The sequence below is a fragment of the Canis lupus genome, chromosome 21, assembly GCF_048164855.1.
Source record: "Canis lupus baileyi chromosome 21, mCanLup2.hap1, whole genome shotgun sequence".
In the NCBI taxonomy this organism is placed as follows: Eukaryota; Metazoa; Chordata; class Mammalia; order Carnivora; family Canidae; genus Canis; species Canis lupus.
In genome coordinates, this window is record NC_132858.1 from 2,903,471 (window position 1) to 2,921,876 (window position 18,406).

At 58.2% G+C, this 18,406-nt stretch overlaps 2 protein-coding genes and 1 long non-coding RNA gene across 5 annotated transcripts in view; 1 reads left to right on the forward strand and 2 right to left on the reverse strand.

Moving 5' to 3' along the window:
• MACROD1 (mono-ADP ribosylhydrolase 1) overlaps positions 1-18,406 on the reverse strand; it is a 150,132-nt gene that overhangs the window by 54,610 nt on the left and 77,116 nt on the right.
• Positions 1-18,406, forward strand: part of FLRT1 (fibronectin leucine rich transmembrane protein 1) — an 81,281-nt gene that overhangs the window by 21,910 nt on the left and 40,965 nt on the right. The window lies entirely within an intron of this gene.
• LOC140612355 (uncharacterized) lies at positions 473-5,617 on the reverse strand. Its single transcript, XR_012013623.1, has 2 exons — positions 1,785-5,617; positions 473-776 (listed from the first exon to the last, which is right to left on the reverse strand). It is a non-coding gene; the product is annotated as an uncharacterized lncRNA (long non-coding RNA).

Genomic DNA, 18,406 nt, shown 5'->3' on the forward strand with positions numbered 1-18,406 from the left:
CGGGCGTTCTCAGGCCCTGTGGTGGGCGGACCATGATCAGGGGTCTGCGGGGTCAGCCCTGCGGTGGTGCAGAGAGGGAAATGGAGGCCCCGGCCAGAAAAGTACATCATCCGCCACTCCAAGCCCATTGGAAGCCCCCCGCGTCCAAGCCTCGCTGGGCCTCAGGTTCGGAGGTGGGGCCTCCTGACCTCGAGAGGCCGCCCTCGGGTTCTGATTGGTTGCAACTCTCACCCTGACCCAGCAGGAGAGGAACCTCGACGGCCCTGGGGGCGGGGCTCAAGCTCGCACACCCGGAGCTGGGCTGGGGGCTGCGGGCGGAGCGCCCACGTGCTCCGCGGGCGGGGAAGGGCGACGCAGGGACAGCTCGGGGCCCCGTGCCACTCGGCGCGAGAGGGTGGGGGGCGGACGAACAACTCCCTAAGGGGCAACTAACAGACCAATTAAGCTGACAATAAAAAATTTAATCAAGTAATAATGCACCTTACTTTGTTTAATTAGTGTTCTGTCAAGTGAATGAATATTTAAGGCGCGGGTGGCGGTGCCAGCATCTGCCCAGCGGGCAGAGAGGCCGAGCCCACATTTCAATCGGCCTGACAGCTCCCCACGCGGGCACTGATCGCCGCCACCGAGGTCCAGGAGGCCGGGAGGGGAGGGCGCGGCGGGGAGCTCCCCACCGTGAGCGAGCGGACCGCGCTTGCCTCTGCCCCTGCCCCTGGCTGGGACTCAGTAGCTTCATCTGTAAAATGGGAGCAGGAGTCCCGCCAGCTGTGTCTGTGCTAAAAAAAAAAAAAAAAAAAAAAAAAAAGCAACAAAGATTGATTTTGTTCCTGGAGCCCCAGAGCCCCTGGCGGGTGCGGGAGCCCAGTCTGCACCCTGGGCGCTCCCCAAGTCTACGCCCCCAGAATGCCCATCGTTCGTCAGTTGTGTGTGCCCGTGAGGCCGGCGATACCCGGGGAAGGGGACCCTCCATGCCCCAGCCTGAGGGCCCAAGAGTGGGTCCTGCTCCGGCCCGGGGCAAGGTCTGTCTGGGAGATGCTTCCGTTCACGGGTCCTTTCATTCATTCGGCCACCGGGGAGCCTGTGCTCCATGCCAGCGTTTCTTTCCCTGGAAAATGCGGGACTAGTGCCACCTCTCAAAAGCCCCGTTTTGGAAGCCTCGGGCCCCAGGTCGCGTTCGTTTCCCTTTGCTTCCGCGCGCGCCGCAGGGGGTGGGCGGCGGCCGCGGCCCGCGGGCACCCGAGGGTTAGCCCCGCCCCGCCCGCGGGGCTCGTTTGCATATTCATGAGCCTGGCGGGCATGCGCACCGCGGCGGCCGGGCTGCACCCTCACCCTCGGCCTCTTCCTCCCTTTTCCCGGTGGGAAGGGCCAGGCGCCGCCCCCAGCCCCGCGCCCCAACCACCTGAGAGCCTCGCGCTGGAAGGACTTTGGTAATTATTTGTTTCAGTTGAGTTGTTTTCCGTCTAGGCTAGGCTGAGTCTTGTAATGAGTATGGATTTGCCAGTAAATAAGTCCCCCGCTTCTAACCCCTGTAATAAATGCATTTGGAGTAATCTGGCGATCACGCGGTGTAATTGCCGGCTGTCAGGGCAGATGGATGCGCCCGCTCACTCCCCGCCGTCCGCCCTTCCTTCACCCGCGCCTCCGTCCCCGCCCCAGCTGGAGGGGAGGGCCCTTCTGCCCGGGGAGAAGGATGCGCCAGGCCTGCGGACACCCCCCCGCCCCCCGGCCAGCCCCCGGAGCCCTCGGGTCCCTCTTGAGCCGGACAGCGTGAGCCCCAGACTCACCTGCCTCAGACCCCAGTGTCCGTCCGTCTGTCCATCCTCCACCCGTCCGCGCGCACCGAACGCCCGCCGGGCCTTGCTCAAAATGCAGGGCCCTGGGTGCCACCCGCCACCGTCTTGCCCCACTGAATTATCTGCATGTGAAAAGGCCTCCTTCTGGCCCCAAGTTAGGCAGTCATCCTAGGACCTCCCTCTGTGGAACATCAGGTTCCAATCTTACTGGTACTTGTGGCCCTTGCCGCTCCAACCATCTCCACTTGCCTCTCTCTGCTACTTTTCCCAACAAATATCACCTTGTTCCCACCTCTCAGACATTGTCCACGCCTCTGCCTGACATGCCGTGGCCCCTTCTCTGCTAGGGGATGTCCACCCAGCCTTGCTCAAATGCCCGCTCCTCTGTGAAGCCCTCCGGAATTTCCCCAGACAGGAAGTCCCTCCTCTTCACTTCTCTGGCTGGACCTACAGTTCTCGTTTTGCACAGGAGTCTGGTCCTACCACTCCATGAGGACCGCACCTCCCCTGCTCTTCTTTGGGCAGCCTTCTGTGCCTAGCACAGTGCCTGGCACATAGTAGATGCTCAAGGAACATGAGGGCCATGAATCAGTGTGCAAGTGATGAGCCCTGAATGCCTCCCCACCCGAGGGATCCCCAAGTTTGTGGGCTGACCTGGGCTGGGCTTAGGTAGAGGTCTTCCCAAATCCTGGGGTACTATATCTGCCAAGTCAGATGTGGCATTCTGGATGTGGAGGGGGGCTGAAAGAAGCATCAGAGATTGCAGCCAGTTTAGCCCAGTGATTTTTTTTTTAAGATTTTATTTATTTATTCATGAGAGACAATGAGAGAGAGACAGAGACACAGGCAGAGGGAGAAGCAGGCTCATGCAGGGAGCCCAGTGTGGGACTCGATCCTGGATTCCGAGATCACGCCCTGAGCCAAAGGCAGACGCTCAACTGCTGAGCCCCCCAGGTGTCCCTAGCCCAGTGATTCTTGTACGCTGGCACCCAGACTGGGGTGAGTGTGAGGTTTTTGTAACAACTCCATCAGCATTTACTGAATACCTACCCCGTGCAGGCACTGTTCTAGGCTCTGGGGCTGGAGCCACATTGACAGATGCTGACATTTGACAAGAATGTCAAATCCCAGCTGGGCAGGGAAGGAGCCCTGCTCTGTGTCATCTGTAGTGAAGCTTCTGAGGGGAGGCTCTCAAAGCACTTGCCCTGCTTCTGGGGCCTCAGACCCAGCCTGAGGCCCCAGTTGCCACCCTAAAACCAGGCCTACAGAGGACTGGTGTGCCTGGAGGTCCCATGTAGCAGGGGCTGGTGGGGAAGGCAGGAGGGGCCCTCCGCTCTGACACCAACTCCCAGGCTAGCCTTCCCAGCACACACGTAGGCTCTGAGCCACTTCTGTGCTTTGGCCCAGCCTGGGGCTGGAACCCCACAGCTGCATGGGGACAGATTCCTGCCCCACCTCCCTGTGGGGGTTTAAATGAGGGATTAAATGAGATAACTTGGAGGGAAAGCCACCTGGCCTGATGACAGTATGGTGTGAGGGTTTAATCGCTCCAGTGCAGTCTCCAGAGGAATGAGCTTTCCACCAGACCTGCCAGTGGAAGGCCACGACAGAGCAGTCAAGGGCATAGATGCAGGAAGCAGTGAACTTGGGCTCCATGTGCCCTCAGACTGACTGCTTAACCTCTCTGCCTCGGGTTCCTCATCTGAACAACAGAGAGACTGGTACTGGTGTGTCCTCGGGAGGGTTACCAAGGGCTACAGGAATTGACGCTGTAAATAGAGCTTATGCTTATCACTATCAGGGAAACCCAGGGCATGAAAGAGGGAGAGGAGAGGGACTTTGGAGAAGGTGATGTGGGGCTTTTCTTGAAGGATGAACAGGAGTTTATGGAGGGGCAGCCTTGGGGGCCCTAAAAAGTCTCCACTGCTGGCCAGTAACCCTCTGCAGCTTCTCCCCCTCTGCTCATCAAAGCTTAAAATGGCCTTTAGGGTCCTGAGCTCTGGCTGACATGGAGGGTGTGCCGGAAGAGGCAAGAAGTGGGGGCAGAGACCAGTACGGGGGGAGCGGGGGACACACCCCAGTGTGTGGGGATCTGAGACGCAGCTCCCCCGCCCTGCACAGCAGCCACGGCTGGTTCCTGGCCGGCTGTCAGCCAGCAATCATGTTTAATAAAGGCCCCAAATTAGACAGCAAGCCTAAGTAAGAACCTTTGGTCTAACAGTACAATTAACACAGACAAAGGCTCCCCTTCCTCCTTGGCCCCCAAGACAGTGGGGAGGGGTGGGCAGAGTTGGGGGCGGGCCCTCCCCACTGAGCTGTGGAGAGTTCTGACAAGGACCCAGTGATAGACTTAGAGGTAGCAATGAATCGCATGTGAACGACGGCTCCTCTTGTTGTCAGGCAGCCATGGGGAGAGGGCATCTTCCGCGGATCTTTCTAGGTTATCTGGCTTTGAACGGCAACACCCATACATATGTGAGGTCTCCTCCTCTCTGAGCTCCTCTATCTCTCCTCCTCTCTCCTGCATCTTCTCTCCCGTTTTCTGAGGACAGATGCAGGCTGGGTTTACATGAATAAAACATCAGGAAGGGGGAAAAAATTCCAAACTGCACAGCCCAGGCTTGGGGACAGACAGCAAGCAAGCCATGTTGCCAGCTCCATGGGCAGCCCTGTTCATGTTGGAGTGGTTGTCCCACCTGGAAAAGGCTCTGCTGGTTACAAGTGGAGCCCATCTGATACCTCTGGTTTCCCAGACTGGGGGCCATAGGGTCTGAGAGGCTGAGCACCATCAATGCTTGAACTGGGATCCCGGAATCCTGACTCCCCAGCATCTTCTTCCCAGCACTGGGACAGACAGTCTCTATTTGCTCTTGGCCAAAGAATGGGAGGCCTTAGGCCTCAGCCTGGCTGGACATTCGAGGCCAGGTATGTGTGTGTGTGCCTGACACATGACCTTCTCCTGAGACCTGCCTGCTGGCTGCTGGGAATCTGGCTTCTTTCTGGCCCTGTTCAAACCCAGAGCAGGCCCTGACACAAGAGCAGGATGCAGAGGGTGGGGCATCTGGCCAGACATTAAACAGCACTGAGTAGGGGGGGCTTTCTCTGAGCTGCCCCCATCCCTGGCCCCACAAAAGCAGCCAGGCCTGGCACCTACCACCCAGCGAAGGCTGGCAGGAAGGGGGCTACCAGCTAATACCTCGGGCACCCCGTGGCCAGGAGCCCAGAGTTTCACGAGGACCTTAATCATCCATTTGTTTATTCATTCATTTCCTGAGTGCCTCCAGAGCCTACTTAGGACAGGCAGGAGGGACACCAGGGTCACTGAGACAGACTCAGGTCCAGCCCCTCCACCATGAGCGCAGTCTAGTGGGGTGGACAGGCTAGACATGTAGCGGTGACAGTGCTGGGGACATGAGTTATGATGGAGGAGCCTGGGACAGGCACCTGACTCAGGCTTTGAGGCCTCAGAAGACTCCCATAGGAGAAGTGGGCCGAGGTGAGGTAGTAGTTCCCAAGGAAGGGGTGTGGGCAGGCCAGTGTTTCAGGAGGAGGGCTGGGGTGGGCGAGGCGGGGGAGTAAGGTGCCAAGGGGAAGAGCAGGGGCAAAGGGAGCACTAGAGAGGTGAGGCAGAGAGCAGCAGGTTCAGGAGGCCACACACAGGAGGTGGTGCTTTGTTCAGGGGTGCCTGGGGCCTTGGAGGGTTTTAAGCCAGGGCCTCACAAAGAGTTCTCTCCCTCTCTCCATCTTCCCCTCCCAAACCAAAGGTTCACTAAAGCTGCAGTGAGCGTGGCAGGGTGTATGTTCGTCCTAGGCTAGAAAATGTTTACAAGATGAAAAGGGGAGCACCCCCCCCCTCCCGCCCTGATGCACAGCCAGCCGGGTAGGAAGAAGGTGCAGCAAGGTTTATCCCAGCACTAAGTGGGCTGGGGGAATGCAGAGGAGAACACAACTAATCCTGACTCAGGAAGGCTTCCCAGAGGAGGGGGCCTTTGGGAAGGCATCACTGGGTGAATAGGAGCTTGTCAAATGACTACAAAGGTATATTTAAAAGTTCCTCTCCTTAGGAGATCTCTGCCTCTGAGGTGGGACACGATGAGGCTTATTACCTTCCTGGTGCTTCTGAGCACTCGGGACCTATGTCATCCCCAAAGTGCTCCTCTGAGGACCCCATTGTATAGAAATGGCCTAAGTTCACACAACTAGAAAGTCACAGAGCCAAGACTCAGACCCAGGCACCCAGCTCCAGCTCCAGTGCCTACATTGGTAACCAGCTTGCCACGCTGCCCCTGGGACACAGGAGAGGTCTATCCTGCACTCGTGCTGTGTGCCAGGCCCTGTCAGATGCTGCAGAGGAGGCGCCAAAGCACCCTCAGCATCCCAGCCCTCCTCTCGAATGCTGGGCAGTCCCAGGGGAGACTGCATGAGGTGGTTAGTGACTCCCAGTTGACTGTGCACCCCTGGTCCATTTACCAGGGGCTGGCAGCTTCCCAGGGGATGTGAGGTTTGAAGGGCAGAATGGAAGTTTGGGGCTGGCTTGGTGAGTGCTGCTGGGGGCCAGGAGGCCCACCTGTGGGACTGTGCAGCTCTAGGAGGCGGGTGGGGAGAGGTCTTGGCTCGGGGTACCCACTCCACCAGGGAGCACAGCAGTGGCAGGAGCAGGACGCCTGGCTCCCTCCCCACTGCCTCAGTCCATTATCAGGCAGACAGCAGCTGCTGATGTGAACGTGAAACATAGATTCGATACCTGAGCCTTTCACAAATCATGCCCCCCACCCCCGACCTGGCCCAGGTGACAGCCAGCACGGACGCCAGCTCAGATAACAGATGAAGGGGGGACAGATCTCACCCCTTGCTCCCCAGCAATTCTCCCTGGGGCACAGGGGCCCAAAGCAGAGACCAGGTTCTGCCCCTCTGCTGTCCCTCAGAAGGGCGACAGCCCAGACATGCCATGGCTCACACACACCACCCGGGGCCTCCAGAGCAGGTGGCAGAAGGATTGGGGTGCCCAGGTAAGGAACTGCCCCCGCCTGTGGCCAGCTAGAACCTGCCCTGCAGGGGTCGAGGGCTGGTGGGCAGAGCCCAGCTTGGGAACCCAGGGTGGCTCCAGAGATGGTTGCTTTTCTGACTGCAGGTGGTTCTGCTAGTCCTGCGCTCCCCAAACTGGCACCGAGGGGGTCTGGGAGGAGCCGGGCGACCCACTTCTTGCTCCCGTCCATTTAGCCAGCGGTTTGCACTTTTATGAGTGGGCTGGCAGTGAACTCATCCCCGTTACAATGCACTCAGGGACCCTGACAACTAATTTAATTTAAAACAGCCTTGCAATAAAAGCTCAGAACGGAAAACCGCCGAGTCTTGGGGGTTATTTAACAAATTGCCTCACAGATAAATACATTAAAATGATTCTCAAACTGGAGTCGTGCGAAGTTGAAGTAAAATTAAGAAAGTCGAATCAAAATGTAAATTAATGGCGTTGAGATACAGCGTTTGAATTGGCAAGAGTCACGCTCGGGGAGCACTGGCAAGGGCTCTGCCTTCTGTTCAGGTGACGTGGCACCTCCAGGCAGTGCCAGAAACCCCTTCGGTACCAGGCATTGGGGCTGGCAGGGGAAGGCTGTGCCAACCCCACCCAGGACCCACCCGGCCCCCCACCCTTCCATCCCGCCTTCTGGGACCCTGGTTGGTTCATTCCCTGCCTCCAGCCCAGCTTCTGACAAGGCCCCAGCAGTTGTAAGATAAAGGCGCCCACTGCACTTGCCTTCCCAGGGGGCAGCAAGAAATAAAGGAGCTTGGGCATGTTAGGGCCTGGTTGGGATTGGAGCCCACTGTAAGTGTGAAGTCCTAGGGTAATGGCTATCACACATATTTACTGCTAAATGGATCTTCCAGCTGCCCTGCAAAGCTGGCTGGGTCAGCATTCCCATTTGATTGACAAATATATGGAGGCCAGACCAGGTCAGGCAGGGTGACAGGGGCTCCACTGGCAGAGGGGCTTTTGCCTCTAACTCCTCCACACGGCATGGTGAGGCCGATTTCACTTTTCTGTCTAAGTCTCTGTTTCTCTTCCCACTGAGGGCAGAGAAGCCAGGGCTGGGCTGGCTGCCAGGCTAGTGCCCAGATAATGGGCTTGGAATCCAGCTCTACCCTTACAGGGATCCCCCGCCCCTGCTGCATGTACCCTGGGGCTAGGCTACCTAGCAGCCCTCCCACCCGGGCAGGGCCAGCCTCTGGGGGAAGGTGCTCAGAAGTGGAGGGGGCTTGGCAGGAGGTAGGTACCCATGTGACACCGCCCGCCCTTCTTCTGGGCTGGAGCGACCCAGGTGCCGACAGACAGCATTGGGAACATTATCCGGAGCTGCCTTTCTTGATAGTACCATGTGCTAATCAGTCTGGGAAAGAAAAGAAGAGGGAATCCCCAGGGAGCAGTGGCAGGGAGGGGTGAAGAAGGAGGGGGCAGGAGATGCAGCTGAGGAGACTGGGGGTGGAGGTAGGGGGTGGGGGAAAGAGGAGTATGAAGGTGCAGGCGGCCGCCCCTCCCCCAGCCTTGGAATGCACCGTGATAGAGCAGAAAGGCACTGTGTGCATGTGTGTGCATGCGTGTGCGTGTGTGTGTGTGTGTGTGTGTGTGTGTGTGTGGCAGGGGGCATGGTGGATGTCTTCACCTGGAACCACAAGCCATCTGACACCCGAGACAGCTCTGAATGGGGAAGGGAAGGCATTGCCAGGGCTGGCTAAGGTGTGGGCTGTCAGCTGTGGGCATCTGGTGGGGCGGGGGCCTCCCTGGATTCAGCAGGGCTGCTGGAGGAGGGGATGGCTATTAGGGGGAGCACAACCCCTGGAGGCCCAAGCAGCATCCCCAGATATCTGGGGGTGGCCAGTTGTAGGGGGGGGCCAGGGCTGCTGCCCCTGTCCCACAATGGTCTGGCCCCATTTTGGGCACGGGGTGGGCAGTCCCCTCCCTGCAGTGACCCGGCGGAGCTTGGCGTTGGCATGGGAGGGGGTGCAGTGACACCCCTGGGCCAGGCCTGGGCAGCTGCCTCACTTAAATGCCTTGCTGGGGAACCTCCTCAAGCTGGCGGCACTGTGGACGCAACAGGCTTCTTATTGACAGTCATTAAGTCTTTAGCAAATGGTTTAGAGAGAAAAAATAGCCATGATGTGGATTTATGTTGACCTCAGCTGTGAAGGCTGGCCGCTACCCCAACCCTCCCCTCCACCCCCCAGGGGCCAGATCGCAGGGGAGCAGGGCGTGAGTGGGGGGATCCAGGAGAGAGGCTGGAAGCTGGGGGCCTTGGGGAGGGTGGCGGCAAGCTCCCTGCTGAGCATCCTCCCAGGACTGAGATGCAGTGATCACGGTATCCCTTCTGCAGAGGCGGCAGTTCAGGCCCTCAGAAGCCGGGTTGTGTGCTGGGGGTGCGGGTGGGGGTGGGGGTGTCACAGAGCTGGTGGGTGGCAGAGACAGGCTACGCAGTGGGGTGACCGAGATGGGTGATCAGAGCAACTCCACCCACCAGCAGGCAGGCCCGGGCCCAATTCCCTGCCCTGGGGTGGAGGGAGGCTTCTCCTGGCCTCCGGCAAGTCCCCAAGCCTTCCAGAGCTTGAGCTTCCTCTCCTGTGAAGGGGAGCCGCAGCCAACCGCAGGGATGGGCCCAGGGAAGCATGTGCAGGAAGTGTTTGGGAGACTCTAAATGCCAGACAAGCAGGAGGCTGGCAGGAAGTTTCGCGCACCCTCCCTGCAGGCAGCTGGAGGCCCACCCGAGGCAGCCAGGCGGCAGGTGGGCCGCTCCAGCCAGGCTGCGGCCACTCCCGGGGAGGAGCCGCCACCGCCAGAGCCAGAGCCGGAGCCGGAGCCGGAGCTGGGAGCTGGGAGCTGGGAGCTGGGAGCTGGGAACCCGCTTCTAACCTGGGCGGGCCTGTTGGGGCCCAGGGGGCCGCCCAGCTGATAGGGGGCAGGTTTAACAGGACTTTGAAAAATAAAAAAGGTAAAACAGCAAACGGCTGCCCGCTCCTCCTGCTGCAATAAAAATGGATTTATTTGTTCGTGGAATGAAATTTAATAACTTTGGTGGGAGATGAGGCGTGAACAATAATAGTTTTTTTGCTCTTTCTCATTTTGGAGCTGGGTAGGGGGCAGGGGGGAGAGGAGAAAGGAGGAGCAAGGCGGAGACCGTCTGGGACACTGTTGAAGGGGGGAAGCCGGTGCTCGGGGCTTCCTGTCCTCAGCTTGGTTAAGTAAACCCCAGAGGGCTGACTGTATTCATTGCTCCAAAGGCACAGTCCATACAGTTCCTTGAACCTTCACGTTTCCCATGCTGGCCATACTCGTGTCTTTATGTCCCCTGTGCACCTGTCAGCGACACCAGGCCTTTGTCCCTGCTGGATCCTCCACCGACCCTCCGCAGAGGTGCCTTTCTGCCCTCTTCATAATTCTGTTTGTTCTTTGGAAGTAGCCTTCCGGCCCCCGCCCCGAGATCCTCATCGGCACCATTTCTCTCAGGGAGTCCCCCCCACCTTGTACCCAGTGCAGGGCTGTGAGGTGCTCCCAGACACTGGGATTCCTGGGGCCTGGCACAGAGCAGCTCTCTGGCAATAGGTGTTGAATGAACAAATGAGTGAAAGTCAAGGACGGAGACTACCTTTCTCCATAACCTGGGGCTGGGGCTGGGACCAGGGCAGGTGCTGGGCTGAGGCCAAGGAAAGAGTCCCTTCTCCTGGGGGCACCGGGGTGGCTCAGTGGTTGAGTGTCTGCCTTTGGGTCAGGTCGTGATCCTGGGGTCTGGGATCGAGTCCCACATCGGGCTCCCCGCAGGGAGCCTGCTTTTTTTCCCTGTCCCTGTGTCTCTGCCTCTCTCTGTGTATCTCTCATGAATAAATAATCTTAAAAAAAAGGGGTCCCCTCGCCCGTATCCCAGGTGGCCACTGCTTCTGGACTGGACTGGGGCCAGCCTGGGGCCTCTCCCAGGCCAGGGAGTCTGCTCCTGGAAACCACTGCTCTTCCAGCTACAGCTTGTGCCACTTCACCTCTCCGGGCCTCAGTTTCTCCATTTGTGAAGTAGTTGTGGTGATGCCATGAGACCAGGGCCCTCTGTCAAGTGGGTGGCCCTCTGTCAAGCTGGGCCACTTGCTCTGTCCTCCCCAGGGCAGGTGGGACCTAAGATTATGGGGACACAGATCTTCAGGGGGGACCTGAATAGGGACTCACTCAGGCCAGGCTGTGTGAAGGGGCTGGGAATGGCAGGAGGCCAGGGGTCAAGGAGCTCCCCAACATGCCCAGTGGCACTTCCAGGCTGAGGCTCCGAGGCCTGGAGAGGCCTGAGCAGCCGAGGGGGATGGGCCGGCTCCTGAGCTGCCCTGGCAGGTCAATAACAAAACAAACGCACTATTGACCAACTGCCTCGTACTAAATCCTCCCGGCAGACAAGATGATGTGAGCCCCAACCGACTGCTGAACTCATAACCCGCTCAGCCCTGCCCAGCCGGCAGCCAGAGGAGGCAGGGGTGGGGGGCAAGGCCTCCCCTCATCCCAGGATGGAGGGGCTGCACCTACACCCCTTGCACAGATCGGGTCCCTGGGAGTCAGGCACAGGGACAGTAGCCCGTTGGGTGCATTTGGGCAGCACCCTCAGGGAGCGGGGGTTTTGGAAGCAAAGCGCAGAAACCCCAGATGCTCAAATTAGGAGGTCAGCTGATCCAGCTCTTTTGTTTTTAAGAATTACATCACTTCAGATAAATATGCAAACATACACGTGGCGCCCCTGTAAGTTGCGGAGCGTATGATAAACCACACTCTGAACCCACCGTGCGAATTAAGCCCAGCAGTTAAATGCCCTGACTGCTGGGTTAAAATACCAGCCGCACCACTTCCTGTTGTGTGGCCCTGGGCATGTCACTTTACCTCTCTGTGCCCAGGTCTCCACAACCATAAAATGGGGGTAATAAAGAGCACCCCACCCTGCCGCGGGTACAGGGTTGTTCTGAGGATGAAATAAGATTCTGAAGCACCAGGACCACAGGAAGAGGTGACTGTTCTCAGAATTGGGGGTTTATTTCTTCCTTGTTTTCTGTCGCAGCCTTATCCCATGTGTGGTTCAGGGCTCTCTCACCTGGTCGTCTGAGGGTCTGTGAATCCCCAGACTCCTGTGTAAACCCCAAGACTCCTGTGTAAATATCTGGTAGGGTTCATATTTTCCAGGAAGCGGATCAGGTTCTCAAGATGAGCGTTGCTAAAGTGGAGGCCCCTGATCCGTCCCAACTGCCCCACTGGATGAAGGGTTCTAGGGCCCAGAAGGGGGTAGAGCCCCGCCCACAGTCAGCTGGCAGCAGAGCCAGGAGGCAAAGCTGCTGGTGGCTCAGAGCCACATGTAGGGAGCCGAGGAGGGGGCCAGAGACTTCACACTGCAGGTTTCTGGGGACCATGGGCCCCTCGCACAGGCCCCTGGGCTGCCTGATGTTGAGCACCTATTGTGTGTCGATGGCGTCTGGGTGGGACCAATGGGCCATCTCCCGCCACCGCCACCGCCACCGGCTTATGGTCTCTGCAGATGCCCCTTGCCCCTCCACTCTCCTCTCTTTCAGAGGCAGCACAGGCCAGGGTTCCCAGAGATCTGCCTTTGAACCCTACTTGCCATCTTCTGGCTTTTGCTCTGGCCAGGTTAGTCCGCCCCCGAGGGCCTCAGTGGGCATTGGACAGATGGACAGAACAAAACTAGGAGGCTTGGGGAGGATTAACCCAGGTCATATGTGGTGCTTATTAACTTCTTCTCAATTAGCACTAGTTGCCACCCAGCCCGGGGACAGGAGGCAGCCCCAAGACGGCCCCAGTGCACATCTGCGGCTGGGCTGTGAGCCTGTGTGGTCTGGCGCATCAGATGGAGTGTGAGTGCGTGTGTGTGCGTGGGTTCTCGCCTCCTAAACACAATCCTCGGGGAGTAAAAGCAGGGCCTTGGCAAGGTAAACACTGCAGCTTCCTGTGGGGAAGCCCAGGAGACTCAGGAGGGGAGCTGTGGGGGACCCCGAACCTTGCAGGAGCCAGAGCCATGGCTGGGACCTGGGTCTGGCCAGGCTATCTCTGGCCTCTGGGGTTGGAGAGCTGGTGGGGCTGAGAATCAGGGGAGTGCCTTCGAGGTCCAGGCACCGTAAAGGGGAGGCCCACATTCCCATCCCGACTACACCTGGGGTGACCTGACCTATCTGCCTAGCCAGTCAGCGCAATGTTGGAGGGAATACCTCCTCCCACTCTAGTCCTGCCTCATCCTAAGGAAGAGTCATCTAGAATGTCACAAGTAGAGTGAAGCCAGCACAGGGCAACTGTCTCCTTTTATGATGGAGAAACTGAGGCACGGAGAAAAGTAGGACTTTCCTAAGGCCCCAGAACCAAGTTTGTGAGGGTGAGTCCTTCACCTTTTCTACCTCCTGAATTCCTTTTTTTTTTTTTTTTTTTTAAGATTTTATTTATTTATTCATGAGAGACAGAGAGAGAGAGGCAGAGACAGAGGCAGAGGGAGAAGCAGGCTCCATGCAGGGAGCCCGACGTGGGACTCGATACGGGGTCTCCAGGATCACACCCTGGGCTGCAGGCGGCGCTAAACCGCTGTGCCATAGGGGCTACCCTACCTCCTGAATTCCTATGCGTCCTTCAACGCCCCAGCTCTGGGAGAACTTTTCCTGATCCCTGTGCTCTCACCCTCAAGGTCTGCAATGGCAGCTTTCTTTCATTTTTTAAAAATATTTTATTTATTTATTTGAGAGAGAGAGAGAGCAAGCACGAGCAGGGAAAGAAGCAGAGAGAGAAGGAGAAGCAAACTCCTCACTGAGCAGGGAGCCCAACTGGGGACTTGATCCCAGGGCCCCGAGATCATGACCTGGCTTACGGCAGACACCCAACCGACCGAGCCACTCAGGCACCCCATGGAATGGCAGCTTTCTGTGCCAAGCCCTTGCTGTGTCCCCTCCATGCCTGTGGGATCCCACGTGACTCTCAGAACAACTGTGGGAGAGAGGACCTGACCCTGTGTTGTAAAGGAGGAAACGAGCTCAGAGAAGTTCAGTTTCTGACCGAGGTCACACAGCAAATAGGGATGGACAAGCGACTCTGACGTCACCTCTGCCCTCAGCCTCCCCCTCTGCATGCACTCCACTGCAAGCCTTCTCACTTCCCCGAGCCGGGCTGTCCTCAAGGGAGGACCCACAGCCTTTCAGTTCATCCAGATGGTCAGACTCCCTCTCTCCCAGAAGCCAGACATTGTTAAACTGCCTTGTAGGTATTGAATCAGATCACTCCCAGGATCCCGGAGCTTGGGGTGGGGAAGGCTATAGTTGCCACAGTGATCTCTGGCCTCACTCTGGGATCCCGAACACCTCCCCCTTTCCATCTTGGGAACCTCCTGCATGGTCAGAGGGGATGCCATGCTGGGGCCCAGGGGTTACTGCCCCATCAGATCAGTCGGGTTCTTGAATTCCCTGGGGCTGAAAAGGGAGGTGTGGGATCCCAGCCATCTGCCAGGTTGAGAAGGGGTGTGAGGACCTGAGAGTTGAGGCCTTGAGGAGGCCTGGTCTCCCACGATGGCCCCAGAAAGCACTTCACCTTGGGCTTCTGCTACTCAGAGAAAATGGGAGGCAAGGCTGGCCCACGGGGGGCTTAGAGGGGGCCCGCCCAGGAATCCGGCACTCTGCACAGGCTGGGCCTCGCCCTCCCGATGAGCTCCTGTCACCGGGTCTTAACAGAACCCACCCTGGCCCTGGTGGCCCTCCTGGGTCTGAACCATTCCCAGGCTACCATCTAAAGGCTGACACTTGGAGCACCTCATTTGAGTGGGCCCCAGTCACAATCCACTATCGTGTTCATTCCCTAGATGGTGAAACTGAGGCTCAGGGAGGCTGAGTGAGTCACCCAACCCGGGCTGGTCGGTGGCAGAGCCCCGGGCAGGCTCAAACAGAGGCTCTGGCAGAGGTTGGATGGATCATCGGGCCCTGCTGCTCCCACCCTAGGGGGCTGGATTCTTGTCCCATTCCATCCTGATTTGAAAGGGCAATCTTGTGCTCCCGAGAGGCAGGGGGACAGCAAGGTCCCGAACCCGGCCCTGGGCTGTGGGAGGCTGGAGGGTCCTGTTGCTCCCTGTTCTCACTGCTTTCACTGCCTCCTCGCTGGTGCCCCCCACCCACACACAGGCATCTCCCTGAAGCACTGACCCTGCCAGTGGCCTCCTGGCCCTGGGGCCCTGGTGAGACTACAGAGGGCCTCCACCCCTGACCCCAGTGACCTTCTAGCTCCTGACCCAGTCTCCTGTACCCCACTCTCCCTGTGCCCCTTGCTCTTTCCAACCAACCCTGCAGATCTCTTCCTCATCAAGTCTCCACGATCCCACTGCAAGGGCCTCCCCCCACTGAGGTGTCCCCAGACCCTCCATCTCCGGGCACCAAAGACACCCCTCCCTGCATGCTGGTGTAGCAGCTCCAGGGGTGGGACAGCTTAGGACAGGACTGGAGGCCCCCCAGGTCCCCAGAGCAGCCTAGCACTCTGATCCCTGATCTGTCTCCAGGACCCAGAGCAGTGCCTGGCAGGTCACAGGCTGGCCATATGCTCTGGGTGAAGGAATGAATGAACGTTTCGTCTGTGCTGGGCCCTGGGCTGGCGCTGAGGATTGAGAGAGAGCTGACTTTGAGATTTTATTTATTTATTTGAGAGGGAGAGAGAGCGAGAGAGTGAGAGAGCGAGAAAGAGCATCCAGGCAGGGGGACGGGTAGAGGGAGAAGCAGACTCCCCCCTGAGCAGGGAGCCCCACATGGAGCTCAAACCCAGGACCCCGGGATCATGACCTGAGCTGAAGGCAGAGGCTTAACCGACTGAGCCACCCAGGCGCCGTAGGGAGAGCTGACTTTGGTGTTACTGCTCTAAGCTTTCAGACAGTATCAGCTCATTTAATTCCCACACAGCCTTTGGTAGCAAGCACGACTGTCATCCCCATTTTCCAGAGGAGGCAGCTGAGGGTCAAGTGAAATTGCCCAAGGTCCCACAGCTGGGAAGAGGCAGGCCCTTCCTGTCTGCTGCAGGCAAACCCGGGGACCAGGGGTGGTGGGTACCAGAGCAGAGGCTGTGAAGGTGCGGCCAGGAGGGAGCAAACACTTGCTGGCCCCTCCCGCGTTAGCAGATACACTAGGCAACCCAGGGAGGGGGAGAGAGACATGCTCCGAGGAAACAGAGTGGCCAGACTGAACAAATAAAAAGACCAGATGTCCAATTAAATTGGGGTTTTAGATAGAAATAACCAGTAATTCTTACAGCATAAGTATATCTCATGTGATCTTTAGGACTTACTTATACCAAGAAAAAGTGTCTGAAATATACATTTAAGGGAGCTCCTATATTTTATCTGCCAGCCCTGTGACGAGGTAGAAAGGACCTTAGGGGTTGAGCGCTGGGCTGTTGTGTGAGATTCAGCCCACGTTGAAGCGAGAGAAACTGAGATCCAGAGCAGGCTGAGGCTTGCTAATCGACAGAGCTAAGGCGGGAGCCAAGACCTGGACTCCCATCCCTCTTACTCAGTGGGCTGCCCTGGGAGGCCAGGCCTGGTGTCGCCCCCACCCCACAGCTCAGCAGAGCTGCCCTGGCCCCTCTGCCAGGTGCCTGCTGCAAGCCACAAATCACAGGGCGCGAGGGGCTCCTCCTGCTTGGCCTCCCCTCCACCATCCCTCTCCTGCTGCTCTGCCCATGCTCATCTCCTCGGCTTGGGGCTAAGACTTCCTCACACAGGAGGATCTGCACGGAGTGAATTTTCACAGTTGGGTTATCACCTCCTAAAAATAGGGCTGAATGATGGATGGGAGCTGTCGCCAGGCCCTCGAGCTACGGGGCATGGGAGTGAGGGAGGGGGATGGGCCAGGGTGAAGGGTCCATAGACCCCCTGGCCTGGGCCGTTAACCCACCTTCCCTGGCAGTGGGGAAGCTGCTGTGTGCTTGAGGTCTTCAGAGCTGAGTCTGAGCCTCTGGGAGGAGCCACCTGGACAGCACCAGGCCAAGCGATTCATCTGCACAACTGGTGCCCCTGCCGAGCAGCCGAGCAGCCGGGAGGGTCTGAATTCAGGTAGGGGTGCGGCCATGCCTGGGAATCAAGGACCTTGTCATGAGGCTGCCCGGCCTGCTCCCTTCCCCGGCTGTGTCCTGTTCTTCATTGTTTTAGCTTCTTGGCTTTCTCTCTCTCTCTCTCTCTCTCTCTTTTTTTTTTTTTTTTAACATTTTATTTATTCATGAGAGACAGAGACACAGAAAGAGAGAAGCAGAGACACAGGCAGAGGGAGAAGCAGGCTCCATGCAGAGAGCCCGATGTGGGACTCGATCCTGGGTCCCCAGGATCACACCCCGGGCCAAAGGCAGGCGCCAAACCGCTTAGCCATCCAGGGATCCCCTAGCTTCTTGGCTCTTAAAGACTCATCAGTTTGGCTTCAGGATTCAGGTTGAGAATCTGTAGAGACGTGGCTGGGCTTCAGGCTGCAGATGGGAAGGTGGGGGGCACAGGGGCTCCTTGCCTTCCACACACATACATACACACTCAGCCCAGGCAGTGATGGACACACAGACACACACAGACAGACACACAGGCACACACACACCCACCTCTCTCCCTTGGTCTGTGGAGACACTAATATTTAAGCATGGGTCTGGGTGTCAGGACTCCAGGTGGTGTCCCTGTTTGTCACTGCAGTCACCTAGCACTGGGCCTGCCTTCCTGAGGAAGGACCCAACACCCCATAGCAGGCTTGGGCCTCTGGCTGCCCAGGAGCCCAAGAAGGCTGCTGCTCAGCCAGTTGAGCCAAGAGCTTCCGGAGGCAGTGGATGAGCTACAAGAGACCATTCTGGCTCCGAAGGTGGCAACAGCATGTATGTTTAGACCCTCAGCACTTCTGAGGATTGTGGCTAAAGCTGGCTGAGCCTCTGTGGGCCTGTGCCTGGCCTCCTTCTCCCAGGTTCTTCTCAGCTGGGGTCCCAGGGACTCCCTCCACACCCCAGGCCTGGGAGGTCCCCTGTTGTCTCTGGGAGGGGCCTGTCCCACAGTCATGCCTGCAAGTCCTCAGGTTAGCACAGAGCACCCTCCAGGTGTGCCCAGTGACAATCCTCCCCTTGCCTCCTCATGCTCTGTGCACTGCCCACCCACAGATGCCAAAAGGACACCGCCCCCCAGGGGATAGGCATACTGCTCTGCACAGGTCCGAGATGTGTGACCCTTGGCCTTGGTCCCTTCTCCAGCCCAAAGCCCGCCCCACCCTGTCCCATCTGCATCTGTTGGCCGATACTCTCTGGGGGTGAGGCGTCCTCGGAATTACGATATTAAATGCAGCTGCACCGAAACATGGCCTCAATCCAATTATGCCAGGAAACAAGAGGAGCCGCTTAGGCTAATCTGGTTATTCCGCCCCGGCTTCCCTTGGCAGCCCCGTAGGGATGCCCAGGAGGAGCAGCCGTCTGGGTGGGCAGCAGCAGGACCGAACGCCTGTCCCACTGCGATCTGCCAGGTGCACACAACTCCTGCTGGCAGGGAAGCCATGGGGCCGTGGAGATGCTTCTTGGCTCCCAGCCGGGTGGGAGAATCCATCGATCATCCTACAAATGCTTCCTGAGCTCG